Source organism: Entelurus aequoreus, linkage group LG01 (assembly GCF_033978785.1).
Source record: "Entelurus aequoreus isolate RoL-2023_Sb linkage group LG01, RoL_Eaeq_v1.1, whole genome shotgun sequence".
NCBI lineage: Eukaryota > Metazoa > Chordata > Actinopteri > Syngnathiformes > Syngnathidae > Entelurus > Entelurus aequoreus.
In genome coordinates, this window is record NC_084731.1 from 41,261,898 (window position 1) to 41,284,820 (window position 22,923).

Sequence of the window (22,923 nt, forward strand, 5' to 3'; positions counted from 1 at the left end):
ATAATAACGCATAGGGAACCTTTTTTGAGAAAAGAAAAAAATATATATTTAATATGTTTATGAGAAATGTATTGAATATTCCAATTAATATATTTGTGTGCAGAGAAGTTCCATGAATCCAGAGGTTGTTTATTCCATCCTTGTTGAAATGGTCATGCAGCTGTGTAGTGACTCTGAAATAAGAATGTAACAATCAGATCACATGAAAACAGCTAAGACAATATACGTCATACGGGGAAATGCATTTGTAGACAATATGATTTGCCTGAGCGGCTAGGGAACACCAAAAAATGGATTAGATTAGAAAAGACGGATTGAAAATAATAATACATTAATTTTTTTTTTTTTTCCAGCGGGCCGGATGTGGGACTTTGGAGGGCCGTAACCGGCCCGCGGGCCGTAGTTTGGGGACCCCTTATCTAGTCGATAAGCGCTAAATAAATGCAATCCATTATCATTAGTATATGATTAGCTACTGACGTAACACGACGTGACTCAAATTTCGACATCTTACCATTGTAGCTCACTACAATGCCATGTTGTCTTACATTTCGTGTGATTCAACAATCATTTAGAAATAAATAATGTCTAATTACCTTTTCCTCCTTTTTCCCCGATGTCCATGAACTGAAACGTTGCATGTGTGCGGTGCAAACTCGCAATGGAACGAGTGCTCACACACATGTGTAAAAAGCACACACACACACGGGTGAAATCCGTTTATACATACTAGTGAAAAATAATTCCAGGTGTGTGTGTGTGTGTGAGTGAGACAAAAACGTTTCAGTAGAGGTTATATACGTGTTTCAGTAGTGTATGTAAGAATGTTTCAGTAGTGTTTATAAGAGTGTTTCAGTAGTGTTTATAAGAGTGTTTCAGTAGTGTATGTAAGAGCATTTCAGTAGTGTTTATAAGAGTATTTCAGTAGTGTTTATAAGAGCATTTCAGTAGTGTTTATAAGAGCGTTTCAGTAGTGTTTATAAGAGCATTTCAGTAGTGTATGTAAAAGCATTTCAGTAGTGTTTATAAGAGTGTTTCAGTAGTGTTTATAAGAGTGTTTCAGTAGTGTTTATAAGAGTGTTTCAGTAGTATATGTAAGAGCATTTCAGTAGTGTTTATAAGAGTGTTTCAGTAGGGTGTGTGAGAGAAAAAGATTTCAGTTGTTTATGTGAGAGCATTTCAGTAGTGTATGTAAGAGCATTTCTGTAGTGTTTATAAGAGTGTTTCAGTAGTGTGTATAAAAGAAAAAGATTTCAGTTGTTTATGTGAGAGCATTTCAGTAATGTATGTAAGAGGTAATTCTGAATAATGTCCCTAACGGCCCCTCATAGCTCGGACTCTGTTTGCGTTTGAGACAACTCTGCGCACGCATGGACTCGGTTTGCGCTTACGTGGACTGTTTGTGTGGACTTTGTTTGCGCGACTCTATCATGGGCCGTTAGGGACATTATTCAGAAGTACCTCTTACATACTGTACACTACTGAAATGCTCTCACATAAACAACTGAAATGTTTTTCTCTCACGCACACTACTGAAACACTCTCATACACACTACTGAAACACTCTGATACACACTACTGAAATGCTCTCACATAAACAACTGAAATGTTTTTTTCTCACACACACACTACTAAAAACACTCTCATGCACACACTACTGAAACACTCTCATAGACACTACTGAAATGCTCTCACATAAACAACTGATATGTTTTTTCTCTCACCGACACTACTGAATCACTCTCCCACACACTACTGAAACACTGTCATACACACTACTGAAATGTTTTTCTCTCACACACACTACCGAAACACTCTCATACACACTACTGAAACAATCTTACACACACTACGGAAATATTCTCACATAAACAACTGAAATGTTTTTCTCTCACACACTACTGAAACACTCTCATACACACTACTGAAACACTCTTATACACACTACTAAAATGCTCTCACATAAACAACTGACATGTTTTTTTCTCTCACACACACTACTGAAACACTCTTAAACACACTACTGAAATGCTCTCACATAAACAACTGAAATGTTTTTTTCTTACACACACTACTGAAACACTCTCACACACACTACTGAAACAGTCTTATACACACTACTGAAATGCTCTCACATAAACAACTGAAATGTTTTTTTCTCACACACACACTACTAAAAACACTCTCATACACACACTACTGAAATGCTCTCACATAAACAACTGAAATGTTTTTTCTCTCCCACACACTACTGAAACACTCTCATACACACTACTGAAATATTCTCACATAAACAGCTGAAATGTTTTTCTCTCACACACTACTGAAACAATCTTATACACACTACTGAAACACTCTTATACACACTACTGAAATGCTCTCACATAAACAACTGAAATGTTTTTTCTCTCACACACACTACTGAAACACTCTCATACACACTACTGAAACACTCTTATACACACTACTGAAATGCGCTCACATAAACAACCAAAATATTTTTCTCTCACACACTACTGAAACACTCTCATAAACACTACTGAATTTTTTCTCTCTCACGCACACACACACCTCAAAATATTTTTCACTAGTATGTGTAAAGGGATTTCACTTCTGTGTGTGTGAGAGCTTTTCAGTGGTGTATGTAAGAGGTAATTCTGAATAAACTCTCTGTTTGCGCACGCACAGACTTGGTTTGCCCTTGCGCGGACTCTGCAAGGGAAGGCATTGAATACTTTAGTTTTTTATGCGCGCCGATTGTGTCACTGTTTTGACGCCATACGCTTGTCCTCATTAGGGTCACAGGGCGAGCTGGAGCCTACCCCAGCTAACTACAACGACAAGCTGCATCCAGACAGTCCCATTATAATGTGTTTAACAAGTAGCACCAGATCTAATTGCGGTGTTCAAAATGTATTTGCGGCGGGCTGGAGCGAATAAATGAATGTATGGGAAACAGCGGGCTGCTGTTGTTTACAAGTTTGTTGTCTTTTTCGACAACATCCAAACCACACCCCCCCAGCTCTATATGCCGAGGATGCTGATTGGTTAGTGATTGGGCGTTAAAATTTGACAAGATATTTGTGGCTGCATTGTCATCAATAATGACATTTCTCTGCTATGATTAATAAAAAAGTCAGGTTTATCTGAAGCTCTTTGAAGGATTCTGTAATGTGACATGTTGCAGCTTTTTTTTCTTTTTCTTCTTTTCGTGTGAAAAACAACAAACAGGTCAACAACAGCATGAAATGATGAAAAGGCTGCTAGATAATAGCACTAACGAGCCACTGATTGCGCTCATTAATTGTTCCTCCTCTCGATCACTTTGAGGTGACGGTAGGTGCTGGATTCTTTCGCTCACTCGAAACAATTTTTGGGATGGAAGGACAGAAAAGTCATCCAGGAACATGCTGAGATAATTATTATGATGATGAGAATAATTACTGCGTGCTAATTAGAAGCTTCAGTACTGTGCCCGACGATCATGTCTAAAGTTTAAAGGTTTGACTGTTTGATGAGCTGAATAATTATCAGTGTCTAATAATAGTCAAACTACTGTCTACTAGGGTTCTACGGTGTACTGGTATTAGTATAGTACCGCGATACTAATGAATCATTTTCGGTACTATACGTCTCTGAAACGTACCAGTCCCGCTCCTCCCCGCGCCCGCGTCGATGTCACGTCGTGACATTGCTGGTTTTACGAACAGACGAGCATGTTCGGCAGCGCACAATCACGGAGTACTTACAAGCAGACACAGTGTGTAGACAGAAAAGAGAGAACGGACGCATTTTGGCTTAAAAACTAACAATAAAGGTCAAGTTATAACACTGAAACGCCCTCAGGAAGAGGCGCTTTAAGACATGGCTAGCTACTAGCGGTTGACGTCCATCCGCTGTCGGCAGTGTTTTAACGACTTCTAAATCCCTAATCCTGGTCTCCATGGCGACAAATAAAGTAAGTTTCTTACAAGTATTATCCCTGCAGGACGAGGAATAGCTAAACATGCTTCACTACACACCGTAACTCAAAATGTAAACAAACACCATTGGTGGATCTACACCTAACATCCACTGTAATGATACCAAGTACAGGAGCGTATCTTGTCGATACTACTATGATTACGTCTATATTTTTTGGCTTCACAACACCTTTTTTTTTGTTTAAAAAAACATTATATTATGTTTATAAACTCAGGAAATATGTCCTGGACACATGAGGACTTTGAATATGACCAATGTGTGATCCTGTAACTACTTGGTATCGGATTGATACCCACATTTGTGGTATCATCCAAAACTAATGTTAAGTATCAAACAACAGAAGAATAAGTGATTATTACATTTTAACAGAAGTGTATATAGAATATGTTAAAAGAGAAAGTAAGCAGATATTAACAGTAAATAAACAAGTAGATTAATAATGAATGTTCTACCACTTGTACTTAATAATGTTGACAAAATAATATAATGATAAATGACACAATATGTTACTGCATATGACAGCAGACTAATTAGGAGCCTTTGTTTGTTTACTTACTACTAAAAGACAAGTTGTCTAGTATGTTCACTATTTTATTTAAGGACTTAACTGCAATAAGAAACATATGTTTAAAGTACCCTAAGATTGTTTGTTAAAATAATGCCAATAATGCCATTTTTTTGTGGTGCCCTTTATTTATAAAAGTACCAAAAAGTATCGAAATCATTTTGGTACAGGTAATGGTACCACAATATTGGTATCGTTACAACACTACTGTCTACTGTATTTGTATCATTGTAGGTATTGTATCTTATCAGATGCAATGCAAACATAAGATCATGTTGCATAAGGTATTTCTTCAACATGATATTTATTATCATTGTTCCATTTAAAACTAACTTTTTTCTGCTTGGAAACTGCAAACAAATCTAAACTTTACTGTTGCACAGTTTGTGTGTGCGTGAGTTTGTGTGCAAGCGTGTGTGTATGTGTGTGTCTGTCAACACTCCAAGTTGTTTGACACATCAGCTGGAGGGAGCTCTGGACTTAATAGGCTATTACACACTTTAATACCCTCCATCTCGCTCATACACACGTGCATCTCACACTCACATACACACACAAACAGGTGCAAAACACACACTTATATGGGCATAATGTAAGAAAATATGCAAACGTGTCCATTTAGAAAAAGTGCACAGACCCACAGATAGTCAAGCCTGTTGAACACGACAGACAAATGCATCGCACAACACACAAACGGCCACAGAGAGACACACACAAACAAACACACAACCTTCCAGTCTATTAAGCTCGCCAACGCCTTGAGCCAGGCTGACTCTGCTGCAAGTTAACTGATTAGCGAGATCCGTGACGGACGCAGTCGTGCTCCGTGGCGGCTAAAGTGTGTGTGTGTGTGTGTGTGTGTGTGTGTGTGTGTGTGTGTGTGTGTGTGTGTGTGTGTGTGTGTGTGTGTGTGTGTGTGTGTGTGTGTGTGTGTGTGTGTGTGTGTGTGTGTGTAGCTTGTAGATTTGGGAAAAAGCACAGAGAGGGTTGAAGGCAGCAAAAGTTGTTGTTCAGCATTTTCAAGGTGCTGCTGGAAATATGTTTGCCTTTTCCATTTAAGTGGACTTCATCACTTAAGCCACTCAAAGTGTTCACTCCTTCTCTGCTTCCCACAAGGCTGCTTTAAACGCCACCACATTGCTTATTTACGCGCCGTGTTGGAAAGATGAATGGCGGTGAGCATATTTGACTTGATAGGAGTATATTTGGATGATATTCTTTATGCGGCACGACGTCCATCATCTCTCGACATTATCGTGGTTGCATAAATGTCACATTCTGAGAAGATTGAATGTTCAATTTGTGTCGTAAGTAGATTTAATCGGGTTTAACAAGAAATATGATACGATATGTCCATGATCTCCGACGTGACCTACATTTGCAGGTTTCATATTCCTTATTAAGCAGCTATTTACAAAAAAAAAACAACCAAAAAACAACAATAATTGTATTCATTTTATTTGCAGGTCAAATGTAAGGACTTTTTCAAATCCAGTATATGGTGGATGACCATGATGAAACACACAGTATCAGTGCAGTGTCAGTACAGCTAGTGGATGCACCTAACACTCACTGAAGTGTCATTTATCCGTCATTAGTTTAAAGCAGTATCCCGCAGTCTTTCGGCTTTTAGCACATAATGATGTAAATCCCCAAACTTTTTGACTCGGAGGCCGCATTGGGTTAAAAAAATTTGGCCGGGGACCGGGCTGTACATACTGTATATATATGTATATATATATATATATGTATATATATATATATATATATATATATATATATATATATATATATATATATATATATATATATATATATATATATATATATATATATATATGTATATATATATACATATATATATATATATATATATATATATATATATATACATATATATATATATATATATATATATACATATATATATATATATATATATATATATACATTGTCTTTCAAATCCAGCGAGTTAATCCGTTTTGTCATTTAACATCAATTAACATTGATGTTCATCAACATTTAACATTGTCAAGTTATCGATGGGAAAATTAATTTTTAGACAATATGATTTGCCTGAGCGGCTAGGAGACACCGAGAGTAACAAGCGGTAGAAAATGGATTAGAAATGAAAGATTTAAAAAAATAAAAAATAAATATATATATATATATATATATTTTTTAAAATCAATTTAAAAAATAAATAAAAACGTTTTTATTTTTACTTGGGACTTTCCGTGGGCCGGATTTTGGATGCTGGGGGGCCGGATCCGGCCCGCGGGCCGTAGTTTGGGGACCCCTAATGTAAACAATGCATAACTCACAGGCATCAGCTTTGTGTGTCTGTGGCTAATTATATTGATTTGGATAGTCAGCTATCATTTAATAACAATAGTTGCTTACTTCTATTGAACTGCTTGTGTGCGTGTGTGTGTGTGTGTGTGTGTGTGTGTGTGTGTGTGTGTGTGTGTGTGTGTGTGTGTGCACGCGCTCCCTGAGCGTGCATGTGGACGGAAATTCGACAAGCTTTTTATTTAATATAATTATTCATTTTGAAAATTATAGATTAGAAAAATATATGAGTGTGAATGTTGTCTGTCTATCTGTGTTGGCCCTGCGATGAGGTGGCGACTTGTCCAGGGTGTACCCTGCCTTCCGCCCGATTGTAGCTGAGATAGGCTCCAGTGCCCCCCGCGACCCCGAAGGGAATACTCGGTAGAAAATGGATGGATGGATATATGTTCTAAAAAACCCACTAATAAGCGAGCGGGTGGTGTTTTTGTTATCTTTTTTAGTTTGAAAAGGTAATGTTGAGCAAGTTGCAAACATCCCATTTAATGGGGAAATTCACTTTTTATGGAATTTTGCTTGTCGTTTACAATCATCTTGAAAAACATGACGGCGGATGTATTGTTTTATGCATTGTAACTCGTAAATAAACGTCAATAAAAGTTTGTTACAGCAGAACCAATGGGAGGTCCTCTATTCCGCCCATAAAAACCTAAAAAAAAACATCCAAAAAGCGCCAACAATACTCCATTTACATTTCGTGATTTGAATATTAACAAAGTATTATTGATATTGTTATTATAAGTGCTAACGAGATATGGGAATTGACTTTCGATTCTGCCTAACGATTCAGTTATTTTACAGTTCTCTTATCGATTCTTATTTGGAAAAAAAGACAACAAATAGGTGGATTAGAATCAATTGTTTTTAGTTGACAGCTAACCTTGTTACGGGTGGATCGTTTCCCCAAGATGCAGACGGACCTCCAGAAGCAGTGTGGAGGTAGGAAAATGATTTAATTTCCATAAAACAGTCAAGAATACAAACAAATAGAACATGCGTACCGATAGCATGGGAAGCTATGGAAAAGCAAGAGGAAAAGCTTAGTATTGAAACAAGAATCATCAAACGTAACTGTTGCGTGAAGCAAACAAAAGAGCCATACGAAGTGTGGCGAGAGGCAGGAATAAATAGCTTTCTGATTAGTGCCCGGGAGCAGGTGAAAATCCCTACCACTAATCAGAGGCAGGTTAAAATAATCAGCACCCATGGCAACCAAGAAACACAAACCCGGGTGCTGAAAAACAGAACTGAGTGAATCCTAAACATAAAGATTAGCACAGCGGATCATCACAAACATGACCTTACAAAGCCAACAGTGAGGTCTTAAGAGGTACAGTACAGGCCAAAAGTTTGGACACAACTTATCCTCATTTAATGCGTTGTCTTTATTTTCATGACTATTTACATTGTAGATGGTCACTGAAGGCATCACAACTATGAATGAACACATGTGGAGTTATGTACTGAACAAAAAAAGGTAAAATAACTGAAAACATGTTTTATATTCTAGTTACTTCAAAATAGCCACCCTTTGCTCTGATTACTGCTTTGCACACTCTTGGCATTCTCTCCATGAGCTTCAAGCACACCTGTGAAGTGAAAACCATTCCAGATGACTACCTCTTGAAGCTCATCGAGAAAATGCCAAGAGTGTGCGAAAAAGGAATCAGAGCAAAGGGTGGCTATTTTGAAGGAACTAGAATATAAAACATGTTTTCAGTTATTTCACCTTTTTGATGCCTTCAGTGACAATCTACAATGTAAATAGTCATGAAAATAAAGAAAATGCATTGAATGAAAAGGTATGTCCAAACTTTTAGCCTGTACAGCCCTTTGAGACACTTGTGATTTAGGGCTATATAAATAAACATTGATTGATTGATTGATTGATTGATTGATACTATATACAGCATAGAAAAAATTACTTTCGAAAATAAATATGAAAAATAAATATTCAGTAACACTTTAGTATGGGGAACATACTCACCATTAATTAGTTGCTTATTAACATGCAAATTAGTAACATATTGGCTCTTTATTAGTCATTATTATACAACCAGTAAGCCATTACTAAGAGTCTTCCCTCAATAACCTCAGAATTATTGCTTATTAGTAACCCTAACCCTAACCCTTATATGTTCCCCTAGTGTCCAAATAACTCTAATTTAAGTCTTTGTTACTTAGAATATGTTCTCCATACTAAAGTGTTACCAAATATTTTTCTGTAGAATTTAACAAAATAAAACATATGTGAAAATTACTCAATAATTTAACATTATTATTAGCATTTCTAAAACTTTCAAGAATCTTTTTTTAACTCCCTAGAGAAAATGTTGTTGACACTCAAAATATTAGAAGGGTTTGTTCAGATTTACAAGCTGAAACTATTGTATACATAACATGCAACACAAGATATATTAAGCCTTCTTTTGATTTAATTTTGATAATTATGGCTTACAGTTTATGAAAACCTTGAATTATTTTTTTTTGAAAATGTGGGGTCTTCAAAAACTATAAGCCATGATCATCAAAATTATACATATGTCACTTTGCATGAGTTAAAGGGATCTGCACATTTTTGGGAATTTTGCCTATCGTTCACAATCATTATGAAAGACATGACGACGGATGTTTTTTTTAATGCGTTCTAAATATTAAATAAATGATAGGCAACATTAAAAACAAGTGCAGTTTGCCTTTAAGAACAACCTCAAGTAGCAGCTGCCATGCTAGCAGTGATGTCATCAGGTAGTCGTCTCTATGTCTCCAAATTGCAGTTCTCTTCTCTGCGGCTGTGATATAAACTCCCAGGTCGGTTTGGTTCACTTGAGAAGTTTTCCTCAACACAACTCGTTCAGCGGCTCTCAGGGAATGACAAGACTTTCTGGAGACACAGTGTATCCTAAGTAAAAATGTGAAAGGGGGCGGGTCACAATGTCATGAGACGAGAACGACTCAGCAGAGAAGTGCAGCTCATTAATGACTAATGGACTGGTGATCGTTCACCCTCGCACTGCACTCCTTGTTGCAGAGAACAAAATGAGCCAAGAACTATTCTAACCATTCACGTCCACGCTGGAGGCATGGACGGACATCTTGGTTGTTGCACGGTGCTGGTCCACTATGCTTTTTACTTCTTGTTGCAGCTGCTTCTTGTTGGTTTGTCTTGTCTTCAACCTGCCAGAAGATGTTTTCTTGTCAGTGGTTCACACATAAAAAGATGACTAATGGTTCATTTGTAGCCCCGCATTGATGATGCAGCTTTAAAGGAAAACTGCACTTGTTATGGAATTTTGCCTATAATTCACAATTCTTACTGTATGTGAGACAAGCACTCATATGTTTTTATTGTTTTAATGCAAAAGCTAGCAAAAGTCAGCTAACAATAGAGGTATTGGAAGTCATTAAGTAATTGCCTCTATTGCACCAATGAAGCGTTTTAAAAGACATCCAAAAACCTCCATTTTATATATTGTGCATATGTAATGTAGTTATAGGCATATTCATAATAACATGAAATATTGGTGACACTTTAGTATGGGGAACATATATTCACCATTAATTAGTTGCTTATTAACATGCACAATAGTAACATATTGGCTCTTAATTAGTCATTATTAAGTACTTATTAATGCCTTATTCTACATGGCCTTATTATACAACCAGTAAGCCATTAACTACCGGTAAGAGTCTTCCCTCAATAACTTCAGAATTATTGCATATTAGTAACCCTAACACTAACTCTAACCCTTATATGTTCCCCTAGTGTCCAACAAACTACGAACATAGAACCTTTATTTAACCAGATAAGAAAACCCATTGAGATCAAGATCTCTTTCACAAGGGTGACCTGGCCAAGAGGTCAACAGCACATGTCACAGAGCAGTTTCAAAATAAATACATTAAGACATACATTTTAAAATACATAAGAGAACTGTAAAACAACAGAGATTTACATCTTTAAAAACACAGGCACTGTGCAAACGTCTCTCGCTGTTTGTCCCTCAGGACAGAACGGAAGGCTCCAAATGGAAGTAGTTCTGTAAGTTTCAGTTTCGTCTGCAATTCATTCCATGCCATAGGGGCAGCAATGCCAAAAGCTCTTTTGCCAAATTCAGTCCGTACATGAGGAACAGTTAAAACATAATAAAACATCACTTACTGTACAATGTCATCTTCTTGTTTAGATAAAGTATTAATCATAATACTCATACAGATTAAATGGCAATACAAGTTTAAACGAGTGTTCTTCTGGACAAAACAACACAAGTAAGGGTAACACTTTAGTATGGGGAACACATATTCACCATTAATTAGTTGCTTATTAACACGCAAATTAGTAACATATTGGCTCTTAATTAGTCATTATTAAGTACTTATTAATGCCTTATTCTGCATGGCTTTTTTATACAACCAGTAAGCCATTAACTAAGAGTTAACTAACCCTAACGCTAACCCCTAACCCTAACCCTAACCCTGCTTATTAGTAACCCTAAACCTAACCCTATACCTTATATGTTCCCCTAGGGTCCAAATAACTCTACATTCAGTCTTTGTCACTTTAATAAGCAACTAACTAATGGTGAATATGTTCCCCATGCTAAAGTGTTACCCAAACAAGCTGAAAAATTACACATTCAGTAATTATTTTTAGAGCGCACCGAGATATTAAGTGCACAATATCAGTTTTCATGCAAATGTTTAATCACTGTTGCTTCATTTCATACAATAATTACAACATTTCAAGCACAACGTCTGCTCTGCTGTGCTCACAGGACCCTCCTCAGCAAAAGCTGACCAATCACAGCGATGCGGTCTGCGTTTCCGCTGACGCTAAACTAGGATTTTTGGGAGGTCAACGTCAGGGTCTGCGGGAGAGTATGCAGGGGGAGGAGCAAGACGGCATCGCTCACGTAAACTACGTGACGCAAGAGTATAGTTTGGCCTTAACTTTGCATGCATGACCTACACTAGGGGTTGGCAACCCAAAACGTTGAAAGAGGACCAAAAAAACTAATCTGCCTGGAGCCGCAAAAAATGAAAAGCCGTATATAAGTCTTATAATGAAGGCAACACATGATGTAAGTGTCTATATTAGCTATATTAGCCTACTATCAAAATGACTATGTATCGCAGGCTGAATCAAATCTTCGTTGACAGAAATGTTGAAATGTAATATTTATTCTACACATTTTTACAACATTAGGAACCATTATTAAATCAGAGGCTCCTCAGAAGGTGAGATAACTCCTGGAAATGACTGGCTTTTAATGGCCAAAGGTATAGATGTGTGTGTCCAAGTTAAAGGAAACGGCAGGTTGTCTTTTTTTAATACATGTATTACAATCTTTGGCAAGCTAGGTAATGTTTGCTGTGGTCTGGAACAACATGGCACACAAACAACTATCTGAAATGCAGCCAATGTTACATACGGATAATGTGTCATAAACGTGCAAAACTAAATTATATACAAAGAGGATAAAAGTAAAGGATATTATGAGCTCAAATGAACCTACAAATGAGGCATAATGATGCAATATGTACATACAGCTAGCCTATATAGCATGTTAGCATTGATTAGCTTGTAGTCATGCACTGACCAAATATGCCTGATTAGCACTCCAACAAGTCAATAACATTAACAAAGCGTACCTTTGTGCATTCACGCACAGCATGAAACGTTTGGTGGACAAAATGCGACAAAGAAGGAGTGGAAGATTTTACATGTAAACAAACTGTTGCGTCACAGTCCACACTATGGTGAGTTCAAGAACCACCAAAATTATTAGGACAAAACGATGTTCACCAAATACTGTCATCAGTGAAGCATACACACAAACATATTAAACATAGGCTGTATAACAATTGGGAAGGTTTGTGTTAAGTTTGTCCTCAAACAACAAACATACTAAAATAAAAACGATATTTTTCCCCCATCTTTTTCCATTGTTAATCCTTTTTTTAAAAAATGCTCCAGGGAGCCACTAGGGCGGCACTAAAGAACCGCATGCGGCTCGAGAGCCGCGGGTTGCTGACCCCCGACCTAGACATACTGTAAGTGTTAACTGTTCAACTTGTTTCCATGAATAAAAACAAAAATGAAAAATTGTAACAGTTAAAATAAAGTACAGTACATCTACATATGTCTTTTTTTTGAGGATCTTTGCAGAGTCTTTTGCATGAACTGTTAAATATATCAATTAGTCGGCTGTTACGTTTTATCTCTGGGCTGCTGGGGAAAGCAATTCACTGTGTCCAGGGTGCTTTTTTGTTGCATCCTTGCATCCATGATTGCAGCCTGTTTAGACACACACGGCACATTGGCTGTGAAACTAAATGGAAGAGTGGCCGCATGTCATTCCCTAGCCTCGTTTACTCTGCACACCAAATCTAAGATATTTGCCCTCAAGTGACACAGATCTGATTTTTTTTCACAGTTTAAACACTCCAAAAGTGCTTCATATCTGATATTTTCGCATCAGATTTGCACCACATCAGGAGTAGTCCAAATCCGATTGGAATCTGAACTTTTCAAATGTGACTTCACTCTAAATGAAAATGCTTCCTGAATGCGACGTGATTGTGACTTTTCCGTCATCTTTGGGCGAGATACGTCATTTATGTGCACGGGGAAAGACACAGCCCGCCAGCAGAAGTGGATACGTCATCACAACATCCGGTTTAGATGAGCAAAGTATTTTTTTGGCGGTCAAATTTTCGGTGCATCACAAGTCAATAGTATGCAAATACAAGGCTGTAAGGAATATTTAAAGGTATATATTGTACTTTGATTCGGAAGTTTTACTATGTAAAGCTCTTTGAGTCTCTAGAGCCGGGGTCAGCAACCTGCTCTCTAGTGGCTCCCTGGAGCATTTTTAAAACATTTTTGAAAATGGAAAAAAAAAAGGGGAAAAATATATTTTTTGTTTTAGTATGTTTTTTGTTTGAGGACAAACATGACACAAACCTTCCCCATTGTTAGAAAGCCCACTATTTAATATGTTTGTGTGTATGCTTCACTGATGAGAGTATTTGGTGAACATCGTTTTGTCCTACTAATTTTGGCGGTTCTTGAACTCACCATAGTGTGGACTGTGACGCAACAGTTTGTTTACATGTAAAATCTTCCACTCCTTCTTTGTTGCATTTTGTTCACCAAAAGTTTCATGCTGTGCGTGAATGCAAAAAGGTGCACTTCGTTGATGTTATTGACTTGTTGGAGTGCTAATCAGGCATATTTGGTCACTGCTCGACTGCAAGCTAATCAATGCTAACATGCTATTTAGGCTAGCTGTATGTACATATTGCATCATTATGCCTCATTTGTCGGTATATTTGAGCTCATTTAATATCCTTTACTTTTATCCTCTTTGTATATAATTTAGTTTTGCATGTCTCATGACACATTATCTGTATGTAATATTGACTGCATTTCAGATAGTTCTTTGTGTGCCATGTTGTTCCAGACCACAGCAAACATTACCTAGCTTGCCAAATAAATAATAAAATAAATAATAATAATGTAATAAGCCTGCCGTTTCCTTTAACTTGGACACACACATCTATACCTTTGGCCATTAAAAGCCAGTCATTTTCAGGAGTTATCTCACCTTCTGAGGAGCCTCTGATTTACTAATGGTTACTAATGTTGTAAAAATGTGTAGAATAAATATTACATTTCAACATTTCTGTCAACAAAGATTTGATTCAGCCTGCGACACATAGTCTTTTTGATAGTAGGCTATTATAGCTAATATAGACACTTACGTCATGTGTTGCCTTCATTATAAGACTTATATACGGTTTTTCATTTTTTGCGGCTCCAGACAGATTAGTTTTTTTGTATTTTTGTGTGACGATCGGTCACTTCATTTCTGTTTGTCTCCTTGGTTTTTGTATCACTTCCGGTCAGTGCTCTTATTTTGTTAAATTTCCTGTTCCACGAAGCACTGTTTTCTCCTCACCTGCCGTTGATTGGCAGCCGGTCCACACCTGCTGCCTATCAGCATATGTCTATGTATGTTTTCGCTGGAGCACTCCTCAGTGCTCGATGATAAACTCTCTATGTTTGGAACATTTATGCAAGACTGCTTTATTTTCTGTTTATGTCAATTAAAATCTTCTTACCTGCTCATCCTCCCGCTGGTTCTTGCATCTTGGGGACACACAAACGGCAGCCATGCGAGTTCCTCACATTTTGGTCTCTTTCAATGTTTTGGGTTGCCGACCCATGCTCCAGAGGACAAAAAGTGCTACATAAATATTATTCACTTCACAGCTCTCGGTAGCTCTTGTAGTGTGTGCACAGTACTTAATGAACAAAGTGCACTTCCAGTCCGTTTTAAACTAGCAATATTTTTTGACACAAGATCTCATTAGTAAGCTGCTTACGGCTAAGCTGACAACTCTTCCAGATTCTATGGAAGACTCCTGGAAATGTCCCTTGTCCCCTGACATCTTGACTGAAGCTACAAAACTCTTGAATTGTGATGTTTTTTGTGTATATAAAATACAGTAGCTTTTGCCCAGACGTTGAAATGATGACGAGGAGGTGGTTGAACAACAATCATAGATCAACATCCACAGCTCTATGGCTTCTTCGCATTCATCCAATCACCAGTCAGGACATATTCACGGCCTCTCAGACTGTCGGAATGTAAAACTCTTAAGCAGGAAACTAACAAGAAACTTTAAAAAAATGCTTGAGTCCCTCATTCTGGGGTTAAAAAAAACAAAAAACAATGTACTACAAGGTTGGGCAAGAGTAGATCTTCCAAATTGTTAAACCCAAATGTTGGCAGTTCTTATATGACATTAAAAGATGAGTTAAAAGTCTTAATTATCAACAGTTTAACTTGCGAGCAAACCTGATATCAATCCAAAGAGAAGAGGAGAATAATGTAAGCAACCTTGTAATGTAAACTGTTATCAATCGGTAGCAGATATTTATTAGTGATAGCTACTAGAAGACCTTACACTCTCTTGTACACTGCCAATTATTTGCCAATTGCCAAGATTTAAAATTTTATTTCTAGACATTCCTCCAGTTTTAAGAGCTATTTACTTATTTTTAGACATTGACTATTCTTGAATGAATGAATTAAATTATTTTATTTCGGTCATATAATCAACCATTTTGTGTGATCAGTTTAACAGTGCAGAATATAAATATTTAACAATCATACACATACACACACAAAAAGAAAAAGAAGACCGAAAAAGGAATAGGCTGAAGCCAAAGCTTATATTTGCCTATCCTATACATTCACTGAAAATGTGATTGCCTGGAACATCAACGTTCAAAAAAATCAATGGGATGAAAGTAATTGTTACTATATTTTATAATTTTCCATTATTTCACCTTTCAAGGCTTTCTTAAACCTTAACAAAGAACTAAATGTATTCAACTCATCACCGAGCTTGTTCCACCATTTAACTCCTAAAACTGAAATACATTTATATTTTATATTCGTTCTTACTTTACATATTTCAAAAATCAATATCCCCCGTAAATTATAGTTTTCTCCTCTTAATTTAAACATGAATTAGTACTTGTTATCTACTATAGTTTAAAGATGTTAAAATTGAGAAAATAACTATTCAATTTTTGTTTTTTCTGCACAAAGAACATATTGTTTTAAAGATTCTGCAACATCTCAAGGATGCTTAATGTATATTTAATTTAAGAATTGCAAGTTGAATAATGTTGTTTTCGGAATGAAATATGTGTTTCTATCTTAAAAGTCCGGCTAATTTCTAGATCTAGGAATCTTAATTTTGAACGTTTTATCCAGTAAAATTAAGCAGCTAGTTAATTTCAGTAGTGTTGCGCAATTGTTTTCCTGAAATCTAGTCTTTTTTATCTAAGCTCTTTTACGCGGTGTACAGCTCGTCTCCTGACGAGGACGCTGCTTGGTTTTTGTTTCGTTGTTTGAACAGCCGGACGGACATCTCTCTCTTTTCTCAAAACGTATCCCTCCCTGATTTTGCTGATCGGTCCACTGTTTTAAGAGGGTAGTGGGAGATGAACCAGCATCCCTCCAACTCATTCCAGTCCTCATAGCAACCTAATAACCAAGTCTTCACTCTGAACTAGTGTTGTGCAGATACCAATATTTTGGTACCGGTACCGGTACTTTTCGGTACTTTTCTAAATAAAGGGGACCACAAAAAATTGCATTATTGGCTTTATTTTAACAAAAAATCTTAGGGTACATTAAACATATGTTTATTATTGCAAGTTTGTCCTTAAATAAAATAGTGAACATACAAGACAACTTGTCTTTTAGTAGTAAGTAAACAAAGGCTCCTAATTTAGCTGCTGACATACGCAGTAACATATTGTGTCATTTATCATTATATTATTTTGTCAAAATTACTAAGGACAAGTGGTAGAAAATGAATTATTGATCTACTTGTTCATTTACTGTTAATATTGGCTTACTTTCTCTTTTTTTACATGTTATATCTACACTTCTGTTAAAATGTAATAATCACTTTTTCTTCTGTTGTTTGATACTTTACATTAGTTTTGGATGATACCACAAATGTGGGTATCAATCCGATACCAAGTCGTTACAGGATCATACATTGGTCATATTCAAAGTCCTCATGTGTCCAGGGACATATTTCCTGAGTTTATAAACATTATATGAATTTTAGAAAAAAGAAGAAGAATATGTTGTGATGCCAAAAAATATCGATGTAATCATAGTACTATCGACTAGGTGTAGATCCACCAATGGTGTTTGTTTACATTTTAACGCTGGTGAGCTACGGTGTGAAGTGAAGCATGTTTAGCTATTCCTCGTCCTGCAGGGATGATACTTGTAAGAAACTTACTTTATTTGTCGCCATGGAGGCGAGGATTAGTGATTTAGAAGTAGCTAAAACACTGCTAGCTAGCCATGGCTTAAAGCACCTCTTCCTGAGGGCGTTTCAGTGTTATATCTTCATTTTTATCGTTAGTTTTTAAGCCAAAATGCGTCCGTTCTCCCTTTTCTGTCTACACACTGTGTCTGTTTGTAAGTACTCAGTGATTGTGCGCTGCCGAACATGCTCCTCTGCTCGTAAACCAGCAATGACACGACGTGACGACGACGGAGGCGTGGGGGGATGTCGGACCGGTACTTTTCAGAGGCGGTATAGTACCGAATATGATTAATTAGTATCGCGGTACTATACTAATACTGGTATACCGTACAACCTTACTCTGAACTAGTAGGCTCCTACTCTCTAACACTTTTGAATATAGTCGGAGCACACACACACACACACACACACACACACACACACACACACACACACACACACACACACACACACACACACACACACACACACACACACACACACACACACACACACACACACAATCAACCACTGCAAACCTGTGGACTGTGTCCAGATCTGCAATGTTTTGAGAGCCAGCACCCCCTGCCAACTCAGCCCAATTAGAGGCTCCCCTCCCCAGGCATAGAGCGGCAGGGAGGGCCCCTCCCTCCAGGATTACCACGGGTCGCTGTAGTGTTATGACAGCTTCTGACACTGGCCCAGTGCAATTATCAGTGTGTGAGGCAGCGAGACAGTATAGGCTAATGGAGCGGGAGAGGGGTGGATGCAACAAGGTAAATGAGGAAGAGAACTTAAGGAGGAAAAGGCGGCGCCAGGGTGAGTAGTAATGAGCGAGCACCGGGCAGACAAATGACCCCAGGCTGCGTTTGTTGCCCAGGAAAAGGATGTGTGAGGATGTCAGGTTACTGTCACGGCTTAGCGGCTTTGTGGCGTCGCTGATGGAAGACAATCTGATTCTCCTCAAGGTGATCCGGTTGATGATACAGTTTTTTTGTTTGAGATTACAGTCGAACACCGTGGAGGCCCAGGGGTCTATTAGTCGCGTCATAAAGTGGCAACATAAGTTTGTCTTTCTTTGTGGGCCAACATGCCCTCAATGCTGTCCTCACACACCAAGATGCTGTCACTCCTACAGTTGTCTTTCTGAAATCCAAATTTAATTCTTGTGTTTCCTCCCACATCGTAAAAAATTACCAAATTACCATTCGAAACAAATATAAGTCGTATAGTTAGAATAGGGCAGCACGGTGGTACAGGGGTTAGTGTGTTTACCTCACAATAAGAAGGTCCTGGGTTCGATCCTGCGCTCGGGATCTTTCTGTGTGGAGTTTGCATGTTCTCCCAGTGACTGCATGGGTTCCCTCCGGGTACTCCGGCTTCCTCCCACCTCCAAAGACATGCACCTGGGGATAGGTTGATTGGCAACACTAAATTGGCCCTAGTGTGAGAATGTAAATGTTGTCTGTCTATCTGTGTTGGCCCTGCGATGAGGTGGCGACTTGTCCAGGGTGTACCCCGCCTTCCGCCCGAATGCAGCTGAGATAGGCTTCAGCACCCCCGCGTCCCCGAACGGGACAAGCGGTAGAAAATGGATGGATGGATAATTAGAATAAGGCTATGTCTACAAGAACACAGAGAGTTTAAAAAACACATGTTTAGGGTTAAAACAATCTGTGTCGCCAATCCCATTTTGATGTGTCTTTTTTATTAATGTTGAGTGAAAAGAGCAGCATGTTTACGTTCAAACATACAGTAAGTCTTCGTATAGTGTGTTTAAAGGCAGCAAGGCAGTGTTGTTGAGCTTGGAAATGACCGCACAACCGTGACGTCATCACAAGTGTCCGTTTGTGTCGTGTACACGCTTACGCTGAGTGGAGAGTTTTGGATCTCTACACTTTGGCCAGGGTTTTTTAAGACAAAAGTATGCGTCTGCGTGTGGACAAGAGGCCTAAACGCAGAGATAAGTATGCGTTTATTAAGTATCTGTGGTCGTGTGGACATGGCCTAACACAGATGTATTGACTATGATGTGACCAAACCACTTGCATCGATACTTATTAGTCAATTATTATGTTTCTATGCACACAAAATTGCTATGTAACCCCAACATAATATTTTAAATACTGTTAAACGTGTTTGAAACATGTAAATACAGTAGTTCTTGCAATGCTCTGGAAACACTCTAAAACCTTTGTAATTTTTACACAAAACTTCAATGAGTACTCAAATGAACTGCAAAGTGGTAAAGGGAACATTGCCCATTTTTCTTATTGCCAATTCCAAATTAAACTTTTTTCTGCACATTACAAAGTGGATCGGGACCCCTTGACTTTTTTTTTTTCTTAGATGTGCGCCTGAAGTAGTGGGAGCAAATAACAATAGCTCGTGAGACTTTCATAAATGTTCTTTTTTTTGTTTACTACTATATTGCCTAAAACCCCCGCGGCTCAAGAGCCATGTGCAGTGGAGCTTCTTCGAAAATGTATGAAAATAGAAAAAGATGGGGGGAAATATATATGTTTTGTTTTAATATGGTTGCTTTAGAAGGACAAACATGACACAAACATTCCTAATTGTTAGCAATTCCACTGTTTATATTAAACATGATTCACTGATGAATATATTTGGCGAGCGCCGTTTTGTCCAACTAATTTTGGCAGTCCTTGAACTCACCGTAGTTTGTATACAAGTACAACTTTCTCTGATGCTGCCACAGAAAGACATGTTTTATACCACTCCTTTGTCTCATGTTGTCCACCAAACTTTTTATGCTGTGCGTGAATGCACAAAGGTGAGCTTTGTTGATGTTATTGACTTGTTGGAGTGCTAATCAGGCATATTTGGTCACTGCATTACTGCAAGCTAATCGATGCTAACATGCTATTTAGGCTTGCTGTATGTACATATTGCATCATTATGCCTCATTTGTAGGTATATTTGAGCTCATTTAATTTCCTTTGCTTATGTCCTCTGTGTATTTAATTTATATTTGCATGTCTCATTATACATTATCTGTATGTAATTTTGGCTGCATTTCAGATAGTTGTTCGTGGGCCATGTTGTTCCAGACTACAGCAAACGTTACCCAGCTTGCAAAGATTGTAATAAATCCATTGGTAGAAGACAGCCTGCCATTTCCTTTAACTTGGACACACACATCTATACCTTTGGCCATTATAAACCAGTCATTTCCAGGAGTTATCTCAACCTCTGAGAAGCCTCCGTTTTACTAATGTTTTCCAATGTTGTAAAAATGTGTAGAATAAATATTACATTTCAACATTTCTGTTAATGAAGATTTGTGTCAGTAGACACATAGTTATTTCGATAGTAGGCTGATATAGCTAATATAGACACTTACATCATGTGTTGTCTTCATATAACACTTACCGGTATATCAGACTTTTTACTTTTTGCGGCTCCAGACAGATGTGTTTTTTGTGTCTTTGGTCCAATATGGCTCTTTCAACATTTTGGGTTGCCGACCCCTGGCTTTACGTTACCGCACCTTTCTGTGTTTATAATGTGTATTAAAGTAGTATTTACTTAAAATGTGTAGTTTTCCAGTTATATTTCTGTTGTTGTCACATACTATCGCTTTTGTATTGTTGGTATTGTCTATTACTTTTGATTCATTATTTCTTCATCTTTTTTAGTGTCTTGAGAGTGTTTTAGTCATCCTTTCTTCTTGTAATTGAACTACTGTGTCAAACAATTTCCCTCGAGGATCAATAACGTTTGTCCAAGTCTCAGTCTAAAATTAGTCATACAAACATGTGAATGGTGACATTCATATTAAGTGTTTTTGTGCATGCTTTCTGCACAGGCTGTGGGGTTTGTTTGGTTCTGGCATTGATAAGTATCCTTAAAACTACTGATGAGTAAATTAAGATGCCGACTGTGAGGATGTTCATATATTCCCATTTAAATGAAGAATGACTCATAATCTTTGTGAAGAAAAGTGGGGTGGAACCAAGCATATTTTGATGTTGTTCTAACCATTTTCGGGTCTAAGTTGGCTGTCAAAGTGTACTAACTTGTTGGAATATGCCCTCGTCCTTCTACTACCCTGGTGAGAGGCATGATTTATGATCTAGAATAAAGTGTGACGAGCAAGGAAACGAAGAAGCAGCTGATCATTTGATCAAACTATTTATAGCGCTTGTGGTCACGGCGCCGCTATAAATAGTTTGTCTGCGTTAGCACTTATAATAACAATATCACTCATACTTGGTTAATATTGAAGTTTATATATTAAAATTATAAGAAGGACACGAGGCCTTGCTTTTTCTTTAAGTAAACTTGTTGCCGTGCACCTCTTTATTTTATTTGAATTAAGTTTTTTGGAGAGTGCGTGTTTTTCCTGTATTTTGTAATATTCAAGTAAAAGTAAATGGAGTATTTTTGGCACTTTTTGGTAGTTTTTTTATTTTTTATTTTTTTATTGGCTCTGCTAATAGCAAACATTTTATTTACATTTATTTATGAGTTAGAATGCTTTAAAAATAATACATCCATCATCAGGTCTCCTCATAATGATTGTGAACCCTCCATTCATCTTCTTCCGCTTATCCGAGGTCGGGTCGCGGGGGCAGCAGCCTAAGCAGGAAAGCCCAGACTTCCCTCTCCCCAGCCATTTTGTCCAGCTCCTCCCGGGGGATCCCGAGGCGTTCCCAGGCCAGCCGGGAGATATAGTCTTCCCAACGTGTCCTGGGTCTTCCCCGTGGCCTCCTACCGTTCGGATGTGCCCGAAACACCTCCCTAGGGAGGCGTTTGGGTGGCATCCTGACCAGATGCCCGGACCACCTGATCTGGCTCCTCTCGATGTGGAGGAGCAGCGGCTTTACTTTGAGCTTAACCCGGATGGCCGAGCTTCTCACCATATCTCTAAGGGAGAGCCCCGCCACCCGGCGGAGGAAGCTTATTTGGGCCGCTTGTACCCGTGATCTTGTCCTTTCGGTCATGACCCAAAGCTCATGACCATAGGTGAGGATGGGAACGTAGATCGACCGGTAAATTGAGAGCTTTGCCTTCCGGCTCTGCTCCTTCTTCACCACAACGGATCGATACAGCGTCCGCATTACTGAAGACGCCGCACCGATCCGCCTGTCGATCTCACGATCCACTCTTCCCTCACTCGTGAACAAGACTCCGAGGTACTTGAACTC

General features: G+C 38.1%; 1 protein-coding gene across 11 annotated transcripts in view; it reads left to right on the forward strand.

The window, feature by feature from the left end:
- Window positions 1-22,923, forward strand: part of ptprt (protein tyrosine phosphatase receptor type T) — a 541,100-nt gene that overhangs the window by 452,967 nt on the left and 65,210 nt on the right. The window lies entirely within an intron of this gene.